The sequence below is a fragment of the Choloepus didactylus genome, chromosome 2 (assembly GCF_015220235.1).
Source record: "Choloepus didactylus isolate mChoDid1 chromosome 2, mChoDid1.pri, whole genome shotgun sequence".
NCBI classification, from domain to species: Eukaryota; Metazoa; Chordata; class Mammalia; order Pilosa; family Megalonychidae; genus Choloepus; species Choloepus didactylus.
Window position 1 is genome coordinate 151,568,377 of NC_051308.1, and position 22,142 is coordinate 151,590,518.

The 22,142-nt window shown below is 37.2% G+C and overlaps 1 protein-coding gene across 9 annotated transcripts in view; it reads left to right on the plus strand.

The window, feature by feature from the left end:
• The window catches only part of ZNF644 (zinc finger protein 644), a 129,818-nt gene that overhangs the window by 10,770 nt on the left and 96,906 nt on the right, over positions 1-22,142 (plus strand). The window contains exons 1-2 of one of the 9 annotated variants that reach the window (XM_037826664.1): positions 2,786-2,802; positions 21,819-22,037. The exons of the other annotated variants lie outside the window; for them this stretch is intronic. The gene's annotated coding sequence lies outside the window, so the exon portion shown is untranslated. Of the gene's footprint in view, positions 1-2,785; positions 2,803-21,818; positions 22,038-22,142 lie in introns of those variants that run through there. 9 annotated transcript variants of the gene reach the window in all.

Here is a 22,142-nt window from a genome sequence, read left to right on the forward strand (position 1 = left end):
CCAGATATAACATAATGGAGAAAAGACTGAAGTGAGGAAGGCCTGTTAGAGGTTAACTTCTTGGTTCAGGGTGAGTATATGAAGGATAGGATGGATAGTTTTAAAATAAAGCAGGTGTTACATAGTGGCTCCTAAGTTTGTAGTGTAAAGTTAAAAAAAGAATGGAACAGTTTTATTATCTTATGAACATAAATTTACTTGGAGACAGTTTTCATTAAGTTATTAAAGCTAATTGAGGTACATATGCCTTTTTCTATTAAAATACTGACCTGAGTCTTTTTCTGTTAAGTTTAGTTTGCAACATAAGTAAAACCAAAGAAAGTTATGCTATAGCAGTATTGTCTGAATTACTGGTGCTTTCAAGTAAAAAATATTTTGATAGTAAGAAGAGGTTGTAATTATGCTGAATTTTGAGTTATAATAGTACATTTTAAACTATGGTTTTATAAATGTTCTAATTGGTATAGGGGCTGGTGGGAAAATAGAAGATAATATTAATAATCTGAACTACCAGTGTTTAAATTTGTTTTTAAATAGATATTTGTTTAAAATTTAAGAGCATTTGGGAATACTCTGCTTTTATGGGGAAAAAAAAATCCCTAAAATATGGTTCTCTCTGGGTAGTATTATTTTTTGATATTTAAGATAGAAGATGTTTTTTTTTTGTGGAGATTTTAAATTTTCCTAAGTTGAATATGCTATGTTTTATAATGAATAAAGACCATTCTTTTAATAGAATTAGAAAAATATTAAATATTACAGAAGTAGTATATATTTTAAAATCTTTCCTGTTTTCTTTAGAGTTATAAAATACAGCAGAAATTTGGGAGTTAATAAAGTTTTAAAGTTTTAAGATAGTATGTTAGTCATCTTATAACAAGTTTACATTTTAACCAGTCTCACAGTTAATATAGACTTAACTTCAATTAGTTAAAGAAGTTAACAGTGAAGTTTCTGGGAACATGGCAAAATAGATACATTCAACTGATAAGCTTACTATTAAGGCAAATGAACTAAAACAAAAGTATATATTTTCTCCTACTCTCACGGGGAAATAGAGATTCCATATACATCTCTGAAATTTGGGGTTTCTGTATGGAAAGTATGGGTGAGCAGGGGTGACAGCAAAACTATCAACTGTTCCCTGATTAACCCAATCAGTGAATGGTGCCATGGGAATTGGAAGCTTGTCTGAGAGCCCTGTCCCAAACTTCTTGCTTAAGATATTATCTGCTGTTGATCTGTATGGTTCCAGATCATTTGAGAACAGAACTACCCCATGTGTTCACTCTGCCTTTGGGTCTCTGTAAGCTAGAAAGCAATGAAAAATCACTACATGCATAAGGAGAAGCAGAAATTTGAAAGGGATGTGGACTAGGAAACCAGATTAACTATTCCAAACATATTATTGTGCTGAAACAACTAATACAGAAAACAAGTGGTGGAGAAGATAGAGATAATTTTCAGTGGTTGTAGTAGCACCCAAAGTCTTGTGCTACGGCAGTGAATCTCTTTATAGTGACAGTGCCGTTAACATTTATACATTGACATCTGTATTAGGATTCTCTAGGGAAACAGAACCACCAGGAGATACCTATAAATATGAGATTTTATAAAAGTGTCTTCACACAACTGTGGGGATGCACGAGTCCAAATTCTATAGGGCAGGCTGCAAGCTGGCAACTCCTATGAAGGTCTTCGACGAACTCCCCAGGAGAGGCTGAACCAACTCCCCAGGAGAGGCTGGCTGGCTGAAGAAGAAATTAAAGTTCTCTCTTCTCAAAAGTCTTCCAGTGATTGAATTAATCCAACTAATTGGATTCTCTCATTGTGGAAGACACTCCCCTTAGTTGGTCATAGATGTAATCAGCCACAGATAAAATCAGTTGACTGATGATTTAATAAACCAGTCTTCCGGTTTATTAACCAGCTACGAAATGTCCTTGCAGTAATGGTTAGGCCGGTGCTTGCTTGACTAGACAGCTGGGCACGATCGCCTGGCAAATTTGACACATGAACCCAACCATTGCAGTCCACCTCTTGTCAACTTAGCAGCTATGCACATCACCTTAAAATATACTTAATCTCTAAATAGAACACAGTAACATAAGTTTTACCTAACAATATTCAGCTGTCCTGTGTACAGACAGACACGCACTAAGTCTCTCCAGAATAGGGTGCAAGTCCTTGGGTAACATTCACTTTTAAACTTGATATCCTGTAACTTAAATACAACATCGGTTCCAGTTTGCTAAAGCCGCTTGGATGGAAAATATCAGAAATGGATTGGCTTTTATAAAGGGGATATATTAGGTTACAAATTTACAGTTCTAAGGCTGTATGAAGGTGTCCAAATGAAGGCTTCAACATCCTAAGAGGTTACCTTCACTGAGGAAAGGCCAGTGGTTTCCAGAACACTGCTATTAGCTGGGAAGGCATGTGGCTGGCATCTGCTGGTCTTTTGCTCCTGGCTTGCATTGCTTCCAGCTTCTGATTCCAGTGGCCTTCTCTTTAAGCATGTGTGGGTTCTCGGCTTCTCCGGGACAAACTCTGGGCTCCATCTGTTAGCTTAGGAACTCCAAATGTCTGGTTTCAGCAGCTGTCTCCAAAATGTCTCTGGCCATTTTCTCTTTAAGTGTCTCTCTTTTATCCTCTCATAGAGGATGCCAGTAAACTAATTAAGACCCACCTTGAATGGGTGGGGTTATATTTCCATGGAAATAATCTAATTGAAAGTTTCCCCCCACAGTTGGGAGGGTCACATCTCCATGGAAACAACCTAATCAGAAGATGCCACCCACAGTAAGTCTGCACCCTCAAGACTGGGTTAAAACATGGCTTTTGTAGTGTACGTAATAGATTCAAACCAGCACAGCATCCTGAGTAGACTTCCTCTAGTGGGGTATTGCTTGCCTAGCTGCCTCCTGGTTCATCTTATTTTCCGAACCTGATTCACCAGCTTTACTTTCAAGTTTGATACTCTTCCCATCGCCTTTTCTGAATTTAACCTTAGAAATTTAGACTATGAAGTATTTAATTCAATGTTTGAAAATTTATAATATTAAATACTTAATAGAAGGTTAGAAGATGAAATTTAGGAAATCTCCCACATTTAAAGTAGGAGAAAATAAGAAAATTAGAGAATCACACTTGCAGGTTTAACATAGGAATAATAAAAACTACAGAACAGGAGAAAATGGATGGAGGGAATTATGTAAGAAAAATTGAACAAAGTCTTAAGTCTTAAATTTCCAGATTGAAAAGGCTCACAGAATGCCCAGTATAGTGATTGAAAAAAAAATCACATCAAGGTACATCATGGTAAAATTTCAGACACCATAGATGAAGGGAACAATCTCAAAGATTCCAGTTGAGGGAGGAGAGAAATGGGACCTCTAAAAAGAATTAGGAATCAATAACGTTGATAATTGAATAGGTAGTAGAATAATGCCTTCAAATTCCTGAAGAAGGGTTTTTTCCCAAACTATGCTATGTACTCTGTATGTATACCTATATTTCCTGTATATATACCCTACTAAGTGTAGGAGTAGGCTAAAAATATGAAATGCTGAGGTTGTTAGAATACTTCAAACGTACTGTATTTGAAGAAGTTACTAGAGGAGGGGCTTCATCAAAATGATGGAAAATCGAAAAGAGGAATCCATGAAATAGATCTAGTACAGAAGACAGGCAAAAAAAATTCATAGGATACTGGGGAAGAGTGATCCAAGGATAGCTGTGCAGCAGGTCTGAAGAGTAACCAGGTTGGGACAGGAGGACAAAGGGATTTAAATTGTATGTTTTTAGAAAAAAAAAAAACACAAAAGAAATGGAAAAGATTTTTGCAACTATGTTCATTAAGGGATGTTGCTTTGTAGTTTTCTTGTGATGTCTTTGGTTTGTTTATGAGGATAATGTCTTTTTAGAATGAGTTGAAAGTGTTCTTTTCTGTTTTTTTGGAACAGTTTGTGAAAGATTGGTGTTAATGTTTCACACATTTGCCAGCTCTCACAGGTGAAGTTTGATCCTGGGCTTGTCTTTGTGGGAAGTTTTTTGATTACTAACTCAGTCTCTTTACTTGTTAAAAGTCTATCTGAATTTTCTATCTTGAATCAGTTTTGGTAATTTTGTGCTTTTCTAGTAATTTGTCTATTTCATTTGGTTATTTGTTGGCATACAGTTGTTCACAGTATTCCCTTAAAATCTTTTTTGTTTTCTAGGGCTGGTAGTAATGTCCCATTCTTCATTACTGCTTATAGTAATATGAGTCTTTTCTTTTTTCTCTCTCTCTCGGTCAGCCTAGTTAAAGCTTTGTCAATTTTATTGATCTTTTAAAGAACAAACTTGGTTTCATTTTCTCTTTTTTTCTATTCTCCATTTCATTTACTTTTGCTCTAATATTTATTCTCTACTTTCTGCTTGCTTTGGGTTCAGTTTGTTCTTTGTCTAGTTTGTTAAGACAAAAAGTTTAGATTATTGATATGAAATCTTTTAATGTAGGCATTAACAGCTGTGAATTTACCTCTAAGAACAGCTTTAGCTTCATTCCATTAGTTTTGATATGTTGTGTTTCATTTTTATTCATCTCAATATATTTTCTAATTTCCTATATGATTTCTTCTTTGACCCATTGGCTGTTTAGGAGTGTATTGTTTAATTTCCATGTATTTGTGAACTTCCCAAGTTTCCTTTTGTTGTAGTTTCTAATTTCATTCCATTATGTTTAAAAAACATACTTTGTATGACTTAATTCCTTTTAAACGTAATGAGACTTGTTTTTTGGCCTAACATGTGATGTGTCCTGGAGAAGGCTCCATGTGCACTTAAGAAGAATGTGTTTTCTGCTGTGTTGAGTAGAGTGTTCTATAGATGTCTGTTAGAACTAGTTGGTTCAAGTTTTTGTTAATACTGTCAAGTTGTATGCATTGTTGAAAGTGAGGTATTAAAGTCTTCAACTTTTATTGTTGAATTGTTGATTTCTCTCTTCAAATTCTGTCATTTTTACTTCATGTATTTTGGGACTCTTTTTTTAAAATATAATTTTATTGAGATACATTCACATACCAGACAGTCCATCCAAAGTATACAATCAGTAGTTCACAGTATCATGACATATTTGTGTATTCATCACCATGATCTTTTTTTTTTTTTTTTTTTTCCCAAGCAATAATAAATATCAGATATTTTTATTGAATGGCATTGCTGTCCAACACATTATGGATCTAACTGTGGTTGCTATCTCTTTGTTTTATTTTTCTTTTCTTTTTTTTTTTTTTAATCATCATTTTATTGAGATATATTCACATACCACGCAGTCATACAAAACAAATTGTACTTTCGATTGTTTACAGTACCATTACATAGTTGTACATTCATCACCTAAATCAATCCCTGACACCTTCATTAGCACACACACAAAAATAACAAGAATAATAATTAGAGTGAAAAAGAGCAATTGAAGTAAAAAAGAACACTGGGTACCTTTGTCTGTTTGTTTCCTTCCCCTACTTTTCTACACATCCATCCATAAACTAGATAAAGTGGAGTTTGGTCCTTACGGCATTCCCAATCCCATTGTCACCCCTCATAAACTACATTTTTATACAACTGTCTTCGAGATTCATGGGTTCTGGGTTGTAGTTTAATAGTTTCAGGTATCCACCACCAGCTACCCCAATTCTTTAGAACCTAAAATGGGTTGTCTAAAGTGTGCGTAAGAGTGCCCACCAGAGTGATCTCTTGGCTCGTTTTGGAATCTCTCTGCCACTGAAGCTTATTTCATTTCCTTTCACATCCCCCTTTTGGTCAAGAAGATGTTCTCCATCCCACGATGCCGGGTCTACATTCCTCTCCGGGAGTCATATTCCACGTTGCCAGGGAGACTCACTCCCCTGGGTGTCTGGTCCCACGTAGGGGGGAGGGCAGTGATTTCACCTTTCAAGTTGGCTTAGCCAGAGAGAGAGGGCCACATCTGAGCAACAAAGAGGCATTCAGGAGGAGACTCTTAGGCACAAATATAGGGAGGCCTAGCCTCTCCTTTGCAGCAACCGTCTTCCCAAGGGTAAAACTTATGGTAGAGGGCTCAACCCATCAAACCACCAGTCCCCTATGTCTGTGGTCATGTTAGCAACCATGGAGGTGGGGTAGGCGAATACCCCTGCATTCTCCACAGGCTCCTCAAGGGGGCACTACATCTTTTTTTTTTTTTTTCCTTGTTTGTCTTTTTTCTTTTCTTTTTTTTTTTTTAACTTTCCCTTCTTTTTTAAATCAACTGTATGAAAAAAAAAGTTAAAAAGAAAACAAACATACAATAAAAGAACATTTCAAAGAGACCATAACAAGGGAGTAAGAAAAAGACAACTAACCTAAGATAACTGCTTAACTTCCAACATGTTCCTACTTTACCCCAAGAAAGTTACCTAATATAGCAACATTTCAGTGAACTTGTTCCTACTACATCCATCAGAAATTAACAGACCATAGTCATTTCTGGGCATCCCCAGAACGTTAAATAGCTTATCTGTTCTTCTTGGATTATTGTTCCCCCTTCCTTAATTGCTCTCTACTGCTAGTTCCCCTACATTCTACATTATAAACCATTTGTTTTACATTTTTCAAAGTTCACATTAGTGGTAGCATATAATATTTCTCTTTTTGTGCCTGGCTTATTTCGCTCAGCATTATGTCTTCAAGGTTCATCCATGTTGTCATATGTTTCACCAGATCGTTCCTTCTTACTGCCGCGTAGTATTCCATCGTGTGTATATACCACATTTTATTTATCCACTCATCTGTTGATGGACATTTGGGTTGTTTCCATCTCTTGGCAATTGTGAATAATGCTGCTATGAACATTGGCGTGCAGATATCTGTTCGTGTCACTGCTTTCCGATCTTCCGGGTATATACCGAGAATTGCAATCGCTGGATCGAATGGTAACTCTATATCTAGTTTTCTAAGGAACTGCCAGACTGACTTCCAGAGTGGCACCAACAATACAGTCCCACCAACAATGAATAAGTGTTCCAATTTCTCCACATCCCCTCCAGCATTTGTAGTTTCCTGTTTGTTTAATGGCAGCCATTCTAACCGGTGTTAGATGGTATCTCATTGTGGTCTTAATTTGCATCTCTCTAATAGCTAGTGAAGCTGAACATTTTTTCATGTGTTTCTTGGCCATTTGTATTTCCTCTTCAGAGAACTGTCTTTTCATATCTTTTGCCCATTTTATAATTGGGCTGTCTGTACTATTGTCATTGAGTTGTAGGATTTCTTTGTATATGCAAGATATCAGTCTTTTGTCAGATACATGGTTTCCAAAAATTTTTTCCCATTGAGTTGGCTGCCTCTTTACCTTTTTGAGAAATTGCTTTGAGGTGCAGAAACTTCTAAGCTTGAGGAGTTCCCATTTATCTATTTTCTCTTTTGTTGCTTGTGCTTTGGGTGTAAAGTCTAGGAAGTGGCCACCTAATACAAGGTCTTGAAGATGTTTTCCTACATTATCTTCTAGGAGTTTTATGGTACTTTCTTTTATATTGAGATCTTTGGTCCATTTTGAGTTAATTTTTGTGTAGGGGGTGAGGTAGGGGTCCTCTTTCATTCTTTTGGATATGGATATCCAACTCTCCCAGCCCCATTTGTTGAAAAGACCATTATGGCTCAGTTCGGTGACTTTGGGGGCCTTATCAAAGATCAGTCGGCCATAGATCTGAGGGTCTATCTCTGAATTCTCAATTCGATTCCATTGATCTATATGTCTATCTTTGTGCCAGTACCATGCTGTTTTGGCAACTGTGGCTTTATAATAAGCTTCAAAGTCAGGGAATGTAAGTCCTCCCACTTTGTTTTTCTTTTTTAGAGTGTCTTTAGCAATTCGAGGCATCTTCCCTTTCCAAATAAATTTGATAACTAGCTTTTCCAAGTCTGCAAAGTAGGTTGTTGGAATTTTGATTGGGATTGCATTGAATCTGTAGATGAGTTTGGGTAGAATTGACATCTTAATGACATTTAGCCTTCCTATCCATGAACATGGAATATTTTTCCATCTTTTAAGGTCCCCTTCTATTTCTTTTAGTAGAGTTATGTATTTTTCTTTGTATAGGTCTTTTACATCTTTGGTTAAGTTTATTCCTAGGTACTTGATTTTTTTAGTTGCTATTGAAAATGGTATCTTTTTCTTGAGTGTCTCTTCAGTTTGTTCATTTCTAGCATATAGAAACATTACTGACTTATGTGCATTAATCTTGTATCCCGCTACTTTGCTAAATTTGTTTATTAGCTCTAGTAGGTGTATCGTTGATTTCTCAGGGTTTTCTAGATATAAGATCATATCATCTGCAAACAATGACAGTTTTACTTCTTCTTTTCCAATTTGGATGCCTTTTATTTCTTTGTCTTGCCGGATTGCCCTGGCTAGCACTTCCAGCACAATGTTGAATAACAGTGGTGACAGCGGGCATCCTTGTCTTGTTCCTGATCTTAGAGGGAAGGCCTTCAGTCTCTCACCATTGAGTACTATGCTGGCTGTGGGTTTTTCATATATGCTCTTTATCATGTTGAGAAAGTTTCCTTCAATTCCTGCCTTTTGAAGTGTTTTGATCAAAAAGGGATGTTGGATTTTGTCAAATGCTTTTTCAGCATCTATTGAGATGATCAATTGATTTTTCCCTTTCGAGTTTTTAATGTGTTGTAATACATTGATTGTTTTTCTTATGTTGAACCATCCTTGCATGCCTGGAATGAACCCCACTTGGTCATGGTGTATGATGTTTTTAATGTGTCTTTGGATTCGATTTGCAAGTATTTTGTTGAGGATTTTTGCATCTATATTCATTAGGGAGATTGGCCGGTAGTTTTCCTTTTTTGTAGCATCTTTGCCTGGTTTTGGTATTAGATTGATGTTAGCTTCCTAAAATGAGTTAGGTAGTGTTCCATTTTTTTCAATGTTTTGAAAGAGTTTGAGTAAGATTGGTGTCAGTTCTTTCTGGAAAGTTTGGTAGAATTCCCCTGTGAAGCCATCTGGCCCTGGGCATTTATTTGTGGGAAGCTTTTTGATGACTGATTGGATCTCTTTGCTTGTGATGGGTTGGTTGAGGTCTTCTATTTCTTCTCTGGTCAGTCTAGGTTGTTCATATGTTTCCAGGAAATTGTCCATTTCTTCTTCGTTATCCAGTTTGTTGCCATACAGTTGTTCATAATATCCTCTTATAATTTTTTTAATTTCTTCGGGATCTGCAGTTATGTCACCTTTTTCATTCATTATTTTGTTTATATGGGTCTTCTCTCTTTTTGATTTTGTCAGTCTAGCTAGGGGCTTGTCAATCTTGTTGATCTTCTCAAAGAACCAACTTTTGGTGATATTTATCCTCTCTATTGTTTTTTTGTTCTCTATGTCATTTATTTCTGCTTTAATCCTTGTTATTTCTTTTCTTGTACTTGGTTTGGGATTGGTTTGCTGTTTATTTTCTAGCTTCTTCAGTTGATCCATTAGTTCTTTGATTTTGGCTCTTTCTTCCTTTTTAATATATGCGTTTAGTGCTATAAATTTCCCCCTTAGCACTGCTTTTGCTGCATCCCATAGGTTTTGGTATGTTGTGTTCTCATTTTCATTCGTCTCTATATATTTAGCAATTTCTCTTGCTATTTCTTCTTTAACCCACTGATTGTTTAGGAGTGTGTTGTTTAACCTCCAGGTATTTGTGAATTTTCTAAGTCTCTGATGGTTATTGATTTATAATTGTATTCCATTGTGGTCAGAGAATGTGCTTTGAATAATTTCAATCTTTTTAAATTTATTGAGGCTTGTTTTATGTCCCAGCATATGATCTATTCTGGAGAAAGTTCCGTGAGCACTAGGAAAGTATGTGTATCCTGGTGATTTGGGATGTAATGTCCTGTAGATGTCTGTTAAATCTAATTCATTTGTCAGATTGTTTAGGTTTTCAATTTCCTTATTGGTCTTCTGTCTGGTTGATCTATCTATAGGAGAGAGTGATGTGTTGAAGTCTCCCACAATTATTGTGGAAACATCAATTGCTTCCTTTAGTTTTGCCAGTGTTTCTCTCATGTATTTTGTGGCACCTTGATTGGGTGCATAGACATTTACGATTGTTATTTCTTCTTGCTGAATTGCCCCTTTTATTAGTATGTAGTGGCCTTCTTTGTCTCTCAAAACATCCCTGCATTTGAAGTCTATTTTATCTGAGATTAATATTGCTACACCTGCTTTCTTTTGGCTGTAGCTTGCATGAAATATTTTTTTCCATCCTTTCACTTTCAGTTTCTTTGTGTCCCTGTGTCTAAGATGAGTCTCTTGTATGCAACATATTGATGGTTCATTTTTTTTTGATCCATTCTGCGAATCTATATCTTTTAATTGGGGAGTTTAATCCATTTACATTCAACGTTAAAACCGTGAAGGCATTTCTTGAATCGGCCATCTTATCCTTTGGATTATGTTTGCCATATTTTTCCCTCTCTCTATTAATATCCTTTATTGTACCCATACCGAATCTCTTTAGTACTGAACCTTTCTCCAAGTCTCTCTGTCCTGTCTTTGTTTCTCTGTCTGTAGGGCTCCCTTTAGTATCTCCAGTAGGGCAGGTCTCTTGTTAGCAAATTCTCTCAGCATTTCTTTGTCTGTGAAAAATTTAAGCTCTCCCTCAAATTTGAAGGAGAGCTTTGCTGGATAAAGTATTCTTGGCTGGAAATTCCTCTCACTCAGAATTTTAAATATATCGTGCCACTGCCTTCTCGCCTCCATGGTGGCTGCTGAGTAGTCACTACTTATTCTTAAGCTGTTTCCTTTGTATGTGGTGAATTGCTTTTCTCTTGCTGCTTTCAGAACTTGCTCCTTCTCTTCTATGTTTGACAGTGTGATCAGTATATGTCTCGGAGTGGGTTTTTTTGGATTTATTCTATTTGGAGTTCGCTGAGCATTTATGATTTGTGTATTTATGTTGTTTAGAAGATTTGGGAAGTTTTCCCCAACAATTTCTTTGAATACTCTTCCTAGACCTTTACCCTTTTCTTCCCCTTCTGGGACACCAATGAGTCTTATATTTGGACGTTTCATATTATCTATCATATCCCTGAGGTCCATTTCGATTTTTTCAATTTTTTTCCCCATTCTTTCTTTTATGCTTTCATTTTCCATTCTGTCATCTTCCAGGTCACTGATTCGTTGTTCAACTTCCTCTAGTCTTGTACTATGAGTGTCTAGAATCTTTTTAATTTGGTCAACAGTTTCTTTAATTTCCATAAGATCATCCATTTTTTTATTTAGTCTTGCAATGTCTTCTTTATGCTCTTCTAGGGTCTTCTTGATTTCCTTCATATCCCGTACTATGGTCTCATTGTTCTTCTTTAGTTCTTTGAGTAGCTGCTCTAGGTGCTGTGTCTCTTCTGGTCTTTTGATTTGGGTGCTTGGGCTTGGGTTATCCATATCGTCTGGTTTTTTCATATGCTTTATAATTTTCTGTTGTTTTTGGCCTCGTGGCATTTGCTGAACTTGATAGGGTTCTTTTAGGGTTTGTAGACCTACTGAAGTCCTTATCTCTAATTTATCAGATCTACAGCTTCGTGGAGTACACTTTCTCTAACTAACCAGCAGGTGGCGTCCACGAGCCACCTGTTCTCCACAAGCCAGTTCTCCCCTGCTTAGCCTTTTTGGTGAGTGGGGGAGTGAGTCTTGTGGGGCCCAATTGGTGTACCAAGCTTGCGTGTGTAGTTGGTGTTGCCTGCCCTGTATGTGGGGCGTGTTTCTGGGCAGTCGGGGAGGGGGGGTGGCCCTAACAATCAAATCTCCCTGGTGATCCTAGAGTTTTAAAGCTGGTGCAATAGTCTAATCCTTCAGTTCAGTCCTGCCACAGTTTGTCTCTGCCACTGACCCACAAGTCTTTGGTATTGGCGTATGGCTCCTGAGACTTGCAAGTGGGCCCCTCTTCCAGGCTGTGCACCCCGGGTCCTCTGTTGAGGGATGACTGTGCTATGTCACAGGTGAGTGCCGTCCCTCCAGGGCAGTTCTAGGCTGCTGGGCTGTGTAGGGAGGCTCCCAGTCTGCTGAAATGATGGCTGAATGGGGCTTTGTTAATTCACACTGCTCCACCTTCCCAGCTCTGGGACATTCAGCTGAGGTTGCAGGGAAGGCTAATGTCCACGCCCAGTTTTGTGGTGTGTGCCTGTTATTTGAAGCACTTCCGTCACACTGGGTTGTCTGGGGCAGCTCTGGGCTATGGGGCTGGCGATGGGCAGGAGTGTTTCCTGTCCACCAGGATGGTGGCTGTGAGCGGACACCCCCCTTTTCTTGGGAAGTTGTGTTGTTTATTGAATTTTCTCAGCCACTGGATTATTGCCTTTTGTCTTAGAGCTCTCTTAGTTCTGCTCTTGACTTGATGTGCCCAAATTGCAATTCTTTGAAGCTTTCTGTATTGGGCTTCTTAGAGTAATTGTTTTAGAAAAAGAAAAAAGGATTTAAAAGAAAAAAAAAAAAAAAAAAAAAAAGGCCCTCCTCAGAGATCTAATGGGTTATTGAAATGCTAATAGACAAAGCAACCAGGGTCATTAAGGAAAGGTCCACAGGGCAGAGAGATCAGCTTTTCTTCGGGATTTGCATATGCGCCTCAGGGCCTGAGCTCGGGCTTGAGCTCTGCCCTTCCCCCTTCTATGTTCACCAGAACTCCAAAAATCTTCCGCTTTTATTTTGGAGTTTTTCGTGTTGTTTTTTTTCTATGCCTGTCTCCTCTCTGCTGGGCTGGCTGCTCTCAGAGTCTCTGGTGTCTGGTCTCAGTCTATCTATGGTTGGAGTTTGAATCAGTAGAATGAGTTTCCGATAAGAGCAGCCACTGCAGTTCTCCCTTCTCCTTCCCGGAGCTGACAGCCCCCCCTCCCCCGGGACTGAGCCTGGCAGGGAGGGGCGCGGGTCCCCTGGCCGCAAAAACCTACAGATTTCGCTGATCTCAGCAGTTCCACGTTTTCATGAGTGTTCTATGAAGTATGCCCAAAGTCAGATTGCTCTGTGGTGTCCAGTCCACGCAGTTCCTTGCTTTTTACCTACTTTCCTGGAGGAGTAACTAAAACTTACAGCTCACCAGTCTGCCATCTTGCCCCGCCTCCTCCATGATCTTTTTTAGAACATTTGCATTACTCCAGAAAAAGGAAAAAGAAGACCCCAAACATCCCGTACCCCTTACCCCTCCCTCTTATTGATCACTAGTATTGCACTGTACCCAATTTTAAGACTTACAGTAGAGTTTGGTTAACTAAGACAGTGTAGTATTGTCAGAGATAGGTATATAGATCAGTGGCACAGAATAAAAATCAAGAAGTAGATCCATACAAACACTCAAATCCATTTTTAAATGTTACCTCTATATCAGTTTTTTTCCTTGTGATTTTATTCAGATACTGTCACATACCATACAGTCATCTAACGTGTACAGTCAGTTGTTCACAGTATCATCATATAGTTGTGCAGCCATCACTTGTCAACTTCTGAACATTTTTGTTACTACAAAAAAATAATAAAAATAAGAATAGAAGTAAAAGTTAAAAAGAACAGCCAAAACAGCCCATCTCCCCCATCCTTCCATATTATTCCTTTTTTTGACCCCATCTTTCTACTCATCTGTCCAGAAAGGGAGTGTGAGCCACAAGGTTTACTGCAATTACATGGTCACACTGAACTATATAGTTAATATGCTTGTCTTCAAGAATCAAGGCTACTAGGTTGCAGTTCAGCAGTTTCAGGTATTTCCTTCTAGCTATCCTAATACACTAAAAACTAAAAAGGGATACCGATATGATGCATAAAAATAGCCTCCAGAATGACCTCTTGATTCCATTTGAAATCTCTCAGCCCCTGAATCTTTACTTTGTTTCATTTATTTTTTCCCTTTTGGTCAAGAAGTCTTTCTCAGTCCCATGAAGCCAGGTCCAGATTCATTCCTGGGAGTCATGTTCCACATTGCCAGGGAGATTTACACCCCTGGGAGTCATGTCCCACTTACTAGGGAGGGCAGTGAGTCCATCTACTGAGCTGGTGTAAAGGGAGAGGCCACATCTGGGCAACAAAAGAGATTCTCTTTGGGGAGTGACTCTTAGGCACAATTATAAGTAGGCTTAGCCTCTTCTCTGTGGTAACAAGCTTTGTAAGGGCAAGCCCCTAGATAGAGGGCTCAGCCTACTACATCAGTAGAAACCAATGTTTGTGAGAATATAAGGAATTTCCCAGGTGGGTAAATAATATTTCTACATTTTTCTCCGGTCCCTCAAGGGGACTTTTCAAGTAGTTCTTTATCCTCTGCCCAGATTACTCTGGGATGAATTGGGGCTTCACATGAACCTGTATGAACAAACCAGATCTCACTCCCTGTTCAAGTTTCCATGTGATTATGGTGTTTGAATAAACTGACTATACAAGTTAAATTATATAGCATGCTACAGAAAATAAAGATTTTCTACCAAATAAACATTTCTACCTTTGGTCTCACACAGAAGTTGAAGTTTTAAAATACAGTCAGTATCATCCTCTACCCTTTAGTCTGATTTACCTTAGTCGTGACCAAGCCTGTTTCATTCATAGCTCTAATTGAAGTCTGATCTGTTTTTCAGCTTCTTTAACATTTGCTGTGTGGGGTAATGTAGATATTTATAGCTACTGAACTCTAGCTCTGAGTCTCAGATATCACCAAGATACCTGAAATTCTAGGAACCGACTAGGTTATGCACAAGAGCTCAGCGTCTCAGAATCTAGAAATAACCATTACAACTCAGGAATGGAGGTAACTGCTGTAAGAGCTTACAATCTGGGTGCCATTACAGTAAGCCTTCCCCTGATAACCTATGCTTTCAGATTCACTTCTCAGAGTTTGCCCATTATAGTTAATCCATATCAGTGAGGCATTACGACGTCTGTCTTCTCATTTCTGGCTTATTTCACACCACATACTGTCCTCAAGGTCCATTTACCTAGTTGCATACCTCACAACTTCATTTCTTTTTGCAGCCACTCAGTATTCCATTGTGTGTGTATACCATAATTCACCATTCCGTTCATCAGTTGAGTGTACCTTTAGGCTACCTCCACGCATTGTGAATCATGAATACTGTTGCAGCTCTTTTGTTAGGCACAAATGTTTATAATTCTTATATCCTTTCAATGGGTTGCCCTTTTTTATCATTTTTTTAAAAGTCTATTTTGTTTAACATTAGGACAGCCACTCCAGCTCTCTTTTGCTTATTGTTTACGTGGTTTATCTTTTTCCATCCTTTTACTGTCAGCTTATTTCTGTCTTTGAATTGAGGATAATCTCTTGTAGGCATTATATAGCTGAATTATGGTGTTTTTTTAAAACCCATCCTGTCAGTCTTTGATTTGTTTGAACTGTTTAATTTTAAAGTAACGTTTAATGCAATTCCTGAAAAAGTAGAATTTATGTCTCTCATTTTGCTGTTTGTTTTCTATATGTCATATCTTTTTCATTCCTTTATTTCTCCTATTGCCTTTTGTGTTAAATAGCTATTTTTTAGTATACCTTCTAAATTCCCTTGTCACTTCTTTTATTGTGTGTGTGTGTATTTTGCTGTTGTTGTTATTTTCTTAGTGGTTACCCTGGAAATTACAATTAATAATTTGTATCAGTGTAGTTCTGATTAATACCAACCTGATTTCAATAATATACAAAAGTCTTGCTTCAATATAACTCCATTCCATTCCCCTCCTTTTTCCTTGTTGTTGTCATACAAATGACATCTTTATACATTGTATGCTAACCACAGATTTATAATTTTTGCTTATTCCGGTTTTCTTTTAAACCAGATGGAAGAAAAAGTCACAGACAAAAAATATATTTATACTGTTTTTTACATTTAACTATGTAGTTGTCTTTATCATGTTTCTTTATTTCTTCAGGTGGATTGGAGCTCCTGTCATATCCTTTCATTTCAGCCCAAAGGACACCCTTTAGTTTTTGTTAGAGACCAAGTCTCTCAGTTTTTGTTACCTGGAAATATATTAATTTCTCCTTCATATTGGAAGCATAGTTTTGCTAGATATATAATTCTTGGCTGACAAGTTTTTTTTTTTTTTCAGCATTTTGAATATGTCTTCTCCCTACCTCTAGTCAAATTTGAGTTTTCAACCAATATTTCTTCAACTCTTCTTTCTTCCCCTTTCCTCTGGGACTCCCATTTTGCGTGTTCGTATGCCTAATGTTATCCCACAGGTCTCTTAGGCTCTGTTCATTTTTCTTCATGTGTTTTTCTTTTGGTTCCCAGACTGGGTAATCCTAATTGACCCATCGTCTAGTTCACTGTTGCCTGCTCAAATCTGCTATTAAATCCCTCTAATGAATTTTTCATTTGTTATTTATTTCAACTCAAGAATTCTATATCGTTCTTTTTCATAATTTCTATCTCTTTTCTTGATTTTCTCTCTTCGTGAGTCATCCATGTCATACTCTACTTCTGTAGATACGGTTTCTTTAGTTCTTTGAATGTATGTAAGTAGTTGATTTAAAGTCTATTCCTAGTAAGTCAAATGTCTGGGCTTTTTCAGGGACGGTTTCATTTGGCTCTTTTTCCTGTGTATGGGCCACACTTTGTTGGGTTTTTAAATGTATCATTTTTTTGTTGTTAAAAGTAGGACATTTAAAATAATGTGGCAAACCTAGTAATCAGATTGTCCTCCCTCCCTAGGATTTGTTGTTATTCCTGTTTGTTTTTGTTTAGTGCCTTTTCTGAACTAATTCAATAAAGACTCTATTGTTAGCCCCTGAAGTCTCTGCTTGCTTAGCTTACTGGTCAGCTAATGATTCATCAGAGATTTTCTTAAATGCATGGAACTAGTAAGTCTTCCAGTGTTTGTCGAGGGGCTCTGTATGTGTTGGGCATGGCTTCAACACTCAGCCAGGCGGTTTACATCTCTGGCTTAACCTTTACTTCCTGCCTGTCTTAAGATTAGCCAGAGGTGAGTGCTTATGACCTTCTCAGCCTTTACCATGTGTGCAGCCCTTGGCATGTGCAAGGCCTTCTAGATTTTCAGGGTTGTTGCAGCTTTTCAAAGCCTCCTATGGATAATTCATTCCCCACCTTTTCTTTTTGAGCTTTTTGGTTAGCCTATTGTTTGCCCCAACTGTTATCTACCACCTTGGGCAGCAGCGGTGTTAGGTAATTGCCTCTGATTGTTTTTGACACTCCCCTTTCCTCCTTGGGAAAAGGCTTTTTGCACTGGGTGAGCTCTTGATTTAGATCAAATTGAGACAGCCTTGCAAGTGGGGTCTTCCAAGAATCCACTAGACATGTCAAATAATGACAGTTCCCTGACTATGGGGTATTGAAGGAACGCCAACCTGTTTTGATTCCTCTGGTGGCTGCCAGGCTGCTGTTTTTACCAGATTATGGGTTGTTAGTTTTCATAGCTAGGGAAGGAGGCAGGAATAGGATAAGTTAAAATGTCACAGATCTGTCTGTTTTATGGAGATTCATCTGGCTTTCATGATTAAACCCTCCCAAGGTTGCTACAAGCCTCTGGTTAATTTCCAACAAAGTTCTGAAGAAGATGATTTTGACAGTTGTTGCCAGTGTTCCCATTACTTTTATGGAGGAGATGATTTTCAGATGTCCTTATTCTGACATTTTCATTGCTATCCTGTTGTTGAGTTTTGAGGGTTCTTTTATATTTTAGAATATGAGTCTTTTGTCAAGTATGTAGTTTGCAAATACTTTTTCCCAATCTGCCATTAGTTTGTGTGTTTTTTTTTGGTTTTCTTCTTTCATTCTCTTAACAGGATCTTTCAGAGAGTAAAAATTTTCCCTTTGATGAAGTCCAATTTATCACTTTTTTTTTTTTATGGATCATGCTCTTAGTGTTATTTCTAAGAATTGTTTTCCTGACAGAAAATCCTGAGATTTTCTCCCATCTTTTCTTCTAAAAGTTTATTTTACATTTAAATCTGTGGTCCATTTTCAGTTAATATTTATATAGGATGTGACATTTACACTGAACTTTTTTTTTTTTTTTTTTTTGGTCTATCTATATACAGTGGCTCCAGCACCACTTGTTGAAAAGACTATTTTTTGCCTTGGGTTGCTTTTGCACCTTTGTCAAAATCAGTTGGTCATACTTGGATTGGGCTATGATATAATTTGTGTGTGGGGGTGGGGAAGTACAGAAAGGAGGCAATCAGGTTTAAAATGAAAAAACAAGATACCAGTGTAAGCATATTATTAGAAATGTGTGGGGGAGAGGAGAGGGTGACAGGTAGTGCTGTTTTTCATAACAAGCTTTATTTGATTTTTAAAATATGTATTTTACTTTGGTGAATTAAAAACTGAAAATACTACGGGATAAAGCCAAAACCTTACTTTAGGGAAAATTATTTTTAGTTTTGAAATATTTTTATTGTGGAAAAATATTCAGAATAGTTTATGGAAAAAATTACAACTCAAGTATTAAGTGAACCCCTATTTAATTGCCTAGTCAAAAAATAAAACATTGCCAGTACTCCCACTCTGCCTACTCCTGATCAAACTTCTTCTCCCTTTTTCCTTAGGAAATTGCCATTCCATCTTCTTACAGAGTCACTTTTTTTGTTTTATAATTTTTCGACCTAAACATTTTGGACTGTATTTTTTTTCCTGTTACTGAAATTTATTCAAATGGATCCCGGCTTCTTTTGCAACATTGTGAGATCCTACTGTTGCATATAAGTTGTAGTTCATTCATTTTCATTGATGTATAGCATATTATTGTATGATTATAGCACAATTTATTCATGCTTTTATTGATGGAAATTTGGGTTGTTTCCAATTTTAGGTTTTTACAAATAACATTGCTAATAGATTTCCTTATATCCATCTCCTAGTACACACATGCCCACAGTTACGGGCACATTTCTGTTTAATTTCAGAAGATATTCAAACTTTTTTCCTAAAGTGTTTCCAACAATTTACAATCTCATCAGCAAAGTTTATGTGTATGTTTTACTTCATCTTCACCAGCACTTCTATTGTCAATCTTTAGGACTGACCATTCTGGAGGATATGTGGTAGTATTTCATTGTGGGTTATTTTTTGTTTTTTGTTGTTGTTTTTGTTTTTGTTTTGCATTTCCCTGATTCCATATATGACTGAGCACGTTTTCATATGTTTATTGGCCATATTTTGTAAATGTTTTTGTATACTTGAAAAGAATGTATATTCTGCAGGGTTTTTTTTGGGTGTGGGTGCAAGGTGCAATGTTTATATGTGTCTGAACAATTTTTATTAATTAAGTTGTTCAAAACTTCTTTGTGCTCACTAACTTAATTTCTGTGTGCTGGTTCTCTTAGATGTGTTCAAAACTCCAAACAGATTTTTGTCTTTTTCTTGTGTTTCTGTCCATTTTTGCTTTAGATTTGAAGCGACATTATTAGAAACACACAAACTTAGAATTGTTCTATCTTTCTGATGTTGAACCTTTTATCATAATTAGGTATTCCTTGTTAACTTTGGTATTGCTTTTTGCATTAAAGTTTACCTTTATTGATATTAACATAGCTCTTCTAGCTTTATAGCTAGGGTTTGAGTGGTTTGTTATGATATAATGTTCATTTAGATTTCACATAATTACTCATTTGTTTGGTTTAAATGTACTATCTTATTACATGCCTTCTATTTATTCTGACTGTTGTATTTTTCTTTAACCTTTCTTGCCATCTTTTGGATTAAATATTTAATACCCCTCAATCCCGCTTGAAAAAAAACTCTGTTGTTTTTGTCTGCTGACCACAAATTCAGTTTTCACTTTTGAAGGATTATTTCACTGGATATAGAAGATGTTATTCCAGTGTTAGCATTGTTTCTGATGATGTCAGCCATTAATTATATTGTCATTTCCTATCTATAACCTGTCATTTTTCTCTGGCTACTCTCAAAGTTTTCTTTGGCTCTTAGCAGCTTTACTATAATATGCGTAGGAGTAGTTCTTTGTGCTTATCCTGTTTGGGTTTGTTGTGATTTTGGGTTCTGTAATTTACTATTTTCCACCAAATTTGAGATTTTTTGGCCCTTATTTCTTCAAAAATAATTTTTCCCCCTTTTTACTCTTTTTCTCTTTCTGAGACTTTAATTACATGCCTGTTGGACTGCTTGGTATTTTGTCTAATACTCTGTTCATTTTCATCAGTAATTCTTATTTTTGCTCTTCGGTTTAGACATTGTGCTCTGTCTTTAAGTTCACTGATTTTTTGCCATCTCTGATCTGTTGAGCCCAGCTAGTGGATTTTTCACTTCAATACTGTATTTTTCAGCTTTTTAAAAATGTTATAGTTTCTACCAATTCTTTGATGGCATTTTCTTTTAATTTTTGAACATACTAATAATAGCTAATTTGAAGTCTGTATGTTAATGCCAACGTACAAGTCTCCTTAGAGTATCGAATGACTCCCTGTTTTTCTGTATATGGGTCATGCTTTCTGTTTCTTTGCATGTCTAGTAGTTTTTGCTTGAAAACTGGAATTATGGATATGTTTTAGCGACTCTGTACTCTGTTAATATTCTTCTAAGAATTGTTGGTCTTTGTTTTAGTAGGTAAACTTGCTTGGACTCAAACTGCAAACTTGGTCTCCCCTGCGATATGCAGCTGCTGGCATCTCTGATTTCTTCTTCTGGCTTCCAGTTGTTGCTTTTTTAGCCTGGCTCCTACAGGTCTCCCGTATCTGAGATTGAGTGGTCACATAAAGATTTGGGTGGAGTGTATAGTTAGATTTTGAGGCTTGCCCTGTGATATTCTTGCTCGTAGGAATTCTCCTAATTTCCAGCTGTTCTCCTGGGCCTGGGCTCTGTTGTCTTGACGCTTCAAATTTGTAAGGCTTCAGCTTTCTGCTGCCCAGGCTGTGCACAGTTGGGGAATACACTGTTAAAAAGGCAGCAGACTCACAGTACAGCTTTATTTTTCAAGAGTAATTTTCTCTCTGGTCCCTCTCGTTTTTTTCTGAACCCCTCAGGTCTTGTCTGTGCTTGCATAGTTTAGTAGTCAGCCAGTTCTTTGGGAAGTTTATACTCAAAATTCTTGTTTCACTCCTACTTTGGTTTTGTTGCTGCTGTTCTTTCCCCATTTAAATTTCTAGCTGCTTTTCCAGGCCTGAACTCTGGATCTTAGAGATATTTTTTGTTTGCTTATACCAGATACCTTGTGTCTCTAGCAGTCTGGAATTACCTTAACTAAATTTTAGGGATTGAGTTTTTTGGTTTGGGTGTTTTGTTTTGTTTTAATTTGACCATCTAAATGTCTTTAAATAGGCTGCAGTGCATACAAAGACTTGTTTACTTCTGACTCAAAAGTGTTCATGTCCGTTGGGGTTTCAATTCAAATAGCAAGCATTTATGTATGATCCTTACCATTCTTAAACCTTTTGTTCTGATAGATTTCCAACAATGTCAGAGGCACTGATCAGTTTTTCAGTTTCCTCCTTGGAATTGGCAAACAACCTCAAGGCAAAAGCATCCCTAGAAGTTGGGCTTACATCTGTGGGTTTCCATTTTGCTTTGGATCTTGATGTGGTCATTCTTTATTGCTTTGTTAGCTTTCTGATGCCTTCAAGCTGATAACTTTTTATATTTTATTCAGTTTCTCTAGTAGGTCTCAGTCAGAGGATCAGTTAGTGTGTTTGTTCGAAACTGTGTGTAACTCAGAAAAAACATGTTCTTATATCTAATCCATTCCTGTGGGTGTGAACCATTTGTAAGGAGGATCTTTTGATGGTGTTACTTCAGTTAAGGTGTGGGCCAGCCCAATCAGGATGGGTCTTAATTCTATTACTGGAATCCTGTATAAGCAGAATGAAATTCAGACATGAGAAAACCACAGGAAGCAAGAAGCTGAAATCAACGGGACCTGGAAGAGAAAGGAGAGACCAAGAGATACTGCCATGTGCCTTGCCATGTGACATGCTAAGGACTGAGGATCACCAGCAGCAAGCCCTAGAGTGACACAGTCTTCGGGAAGAAAACATCACCTTGATGGCGCCTTAATTTGGACATTTTCCCAGCTTCAAACCGTGAGCGAATAAATTCCGTTGTTTAACCCATCTTATTTCATGGTATTTGCTTGAGCAGCCAAGGAAACTGAAAGTTAGTATTACCTATTCTGCTGTTACTGCACT